The sequence below is a fragment of the Schistocerca piceifrons genome, chromosome 7 (assembly GCF_021461385.2).
Source record: "Schistocerca piceifrons isolate TAMUIC-IGC-003096 chromosome 7, iqSchPice1.1, whole genome shotgun sequence".
Taxonomy (NCBI): Eukaryota; Metazoa; Arthropoda; class Insecta; order Orthoptera; family Acrididae; genus Schistocerca; species Schistocerca piceifrons.
The window spans coordinates 370,308,912-370,312,493 of record NC_060144.1 but is presented as its reverse complement, the minus strand read 5'-3'; the positions used below and the strand labels follow the sequence as shown (position 1 = coordinate 370,312,493).

Sequence of the window (3,582 nt, the reverse complement as noted above, 5' to 3'; positions counted from 1 at the left end):
CATGTTTATAAGCATGACAGGTGTTATGGCCTCTACTTACTGCGGCGTAGATGCGTTGTCTCGGAACTAATAGATAACGAACCTTCGTTCTCTAAACAAAGTCCTTGATAAACTCCCATGCATGCCGTGGACAGGGGGGGGGGGGGGGTGACAGGCAATGGGAAACCCCTTCTAATACAATGCCCAGGCAAACGTCTCATGAAGAAATGTGTGTTAACGTAATATGATGGTGGGGCGGGGCTGCTTCCTGCTGGAAAATGACGTCGCGAGGCATATGTGGAACTGCTTAGTTCGGCAATATCTCGAGAAACGTGTGCCCTGCCACTGGCGCGCATGCGGAGTGCGACTCAGCTCTGTTCGTAAATTAGAATTATATTAATACCTTCGGCTGCTAACAGGTGATGATATATATCAACGGGGACAGGCGAAAATGTGTGCCCCGACCGGGACTCGAACCCGGGATCTCCTGCTTACATGGCAGATGCTCTATCCACCTGAGCCACCAAGAGCGCAGGGGATAGCGCGACTGCAGGGACTATCTCGCGCACGCCTCCCGCGAGACCCACATTTTCACCTTGTATGTCCAAACACTACATTCGTAGTGTCCAACCCCAGCACACTCATTACTCGTGGAAGACATTCTTACCAAGTCCCGTAAGAGATCGGGGAATATGTGTGTATCCGCACAGAAAAAGAAGGTCGTGGCCGGTATTGCCAGAACTACACTCCTGGAAATTGAAATAAGAACACCGTGAATTCATTGTCCCAGGAAGGGGAAACTTTATTGACACATTCCTGGGGTCAGATACATCACATGATCACACTGACAGAACCACAGGCACATAGACACAGGCAACAGAGCACGCACAATGTCGGCACTAGTACAGTGTATATCCACCTTTCGCAGCAATGCAGGCTGCTATTCTCCCATGGAGACGATCGTAGAGATGCTGGATGTAGTCCTGTGGAACGGCTTGCCATGCCATTTCCACCTGGCGCCTCAGTTGGATCAGCGTTCGTGCAGACCGCGTGAGACGACGCTTCATCCAGTCCCAAACATGCTCAATGGGGGACAGATCCGGAGATCTTGCTGGCCAGGGTAGTTGACTTACACCTTCTAGAGCACGTTGGGTGGCACGGGATACATGCGGACGTGCATTGTCCTGTTGGAACAGCAAGTTCCCTTGCCGGTCTAGGAATGGTAGAACGATGGGTTCGATGACGGTTTGGATGTACCGTGCACTATTCAGTGTCCCCTCGACGATCACCAGTGGTGTACGGCCAGTGTAGGAGATCGCTCCCCACACCATGATGCCGGGTGTTGGCCCTGTGTGCCTCGGTCGTATGCAGTCCTGATTGTGGCGCTCACCTGCACGGCGCCAAACACGCATACGACCATCATTGGCACCAAGACAGAAGCGACTCTCATCGCTGAAGACGACACGTCTCCATTCGTCCCTCCATTCACGCCTGTCGCGACACCACTGGAGGCGGGCTGCACGATGTTGGGGCGTGAGCGGATGACGGCCTAACGGTGTGCGGGACCGTAGCCCAGCTTCATGGAGACGGTTGCGAATGGTCCTCGCCGATACCCCAGGAGCAACAGTGTCCCTAATTTGCTGGGAAGTGGCGGTGTGGTCCCCTACAGCACTGCGTAGGATCCTACGGTCTTGGCGTGCATCCGTGCGTCGCTGCGGTCCGGTCCCAGGCCGACGGGCACGTGCACCTTCCGCCGACCACTGGCGACAACATCGATGTACTGTGGAGACCTCACGCCCCACGTGTTGAGCAATTCGGCGGTACGTCCACCCGGCCTCCCGCATGCCCACTATACGCCCTCGCTCAAAGTCCGTCAACTGCACATACGGTTCACGTCCACGCTGTCGCGGCATGCTACCAGTGTTAAAGACTGCGATGGAGCTCCGTATGCCACGGCAAACTGGCTGACACTGACGGCGGCGGTGCACAAATGCTGCGCAGCTAGCGCCATTCGACGGCCAACACCGCGGTTCCTGGTGTGTCCGCTGTGCCGTGCGTGTGATCATTGCTTGTACAGCCCTCTCGCAGTGTCCGGAGCAAGTATGGTGGGTCTGACACACCGGTGTCAATGTGTTCTTTTTTCCATTTCCAGGAGTGTATATACTTATATGGATATGGTGTCTGTTCTTTCGGACATGTCCGAAAGAACAAACACCATATTCATATAAGTATACTGTTCATAAACGGTGAGGATCACATCTTGGAGAGAGTCTCTGCCGAGTGCGTATTTACCCAAAAATATAAAATGTAGAGTTCTTCCATTACACGGACTTGTTTGTGTATACCTCTGGGTCGGACACCTTCTAATTTCCTTACCAAGTCACGTGTGCATAATGTCCCCAGGCGTCATTCCATCTCGCAATGGGCATTTGTCATGATGTGGCTATTCTGTGTTTTGCTAAGTAAGTTAGAAGAATATTCGGTATGCAACTACCAAACATGTTTAATCTACATACCTGTCTCAGAACATTAGAGCGCCGTTTTAAATGTAAAATTCATTTCGTTTTCTGAATTTGCTTATTGAACATAGATGTGTAGGATAAAATGAAATGAAATAGGTATTAACATACCACAAACTAATAAAAATAAACCTAATGACACAGAATGAGATCTCTAAATATTAACAGATATAAGGATCAAATGAACAGTAGCAAGAATGAATATTTCACGTATAGATCAAACAGCAATAAATACAACACATCTGCTATGGAAGATTTAGAAAAGGTAACAGTAACGTGGATTACAGATTAACTGAAAGTGTAAAGAAAGCTGAATTCCGAAATGTACTTCTGATCACCTTGAAGCACTGCAGGACATTCCACGTACGACGTAATAAGGCCTCTGGCGTTGTGTGGGAAGAACCAGCCCCAAAGGCAAGCTGCATGTGAGCCGTTAGCCCCACAAGCAGGCTGCCATCAATGCATGGTGGTCCGGCCCGTTGCTCAGGTGCTGTAGCAGGTGGTGCACGCGTTTTGAACAACATTGAACTATATACGATCTGAAGTTTTCCCGGCGTATTTCCAATTTGAACAGTTCTCGGGTATCCGACCTGGTAGCGTCGTAATTTCTCCACAATATTTCGGCAGACGTACACGCTGCCGTCTTCAGGTGGTTCTTGACGAATGCTGTGCTGTTCATCTCGGCGACCTATGTATACTAGCCGTTACCCCCTCCACCGTTCCTCTCCTGGTGTCATTGGTGCGGCCGACGCGGAGGCTACTGGAGTTGGTGGGGGAACGGCGCCTGGGTCTGAACTAGGGTCTGCAGTCTCCCTGCTGCCCCCGTTGGGGACGGTCCTCGATCTCTGGGACCGCATCTTTCTCTCCAGGCTGAGTGCAGGGTTCCAAACCTGACTAAGTTGATGGCCGCTGTCTTTTTTAATTAGATCGTCCTGTAGGCGGATTTCGATGGCCTCTTCAGTAACGCAGTCCCAGAAGTAGGAGGACTGACGGAGTATTTTTGTTTTTTCATAGTCCATAGTATTGCCAGTCTTTATACAATGGTCATCCACGTCTGATTTAGTGGTCTGGCGTAATTCGGTAT

General features: G+C 50.8%; 1 non-coding gene across 1 annotated transcript; it reads right to left on the bottom strand.

Annotated features, from left to right (window-relative positions):
• Window positions 1-435: 435 nt before the first annotated feature.
• Trnat-ugu lies at window positions 436-510 on the bottom strand. The gene has a single exon. It is a non-coding gene; the product is annotated as a tRNA-Thr (tRNA).
• Window positions 511-3,582: the final 3,072 nt, after the last annotated feature.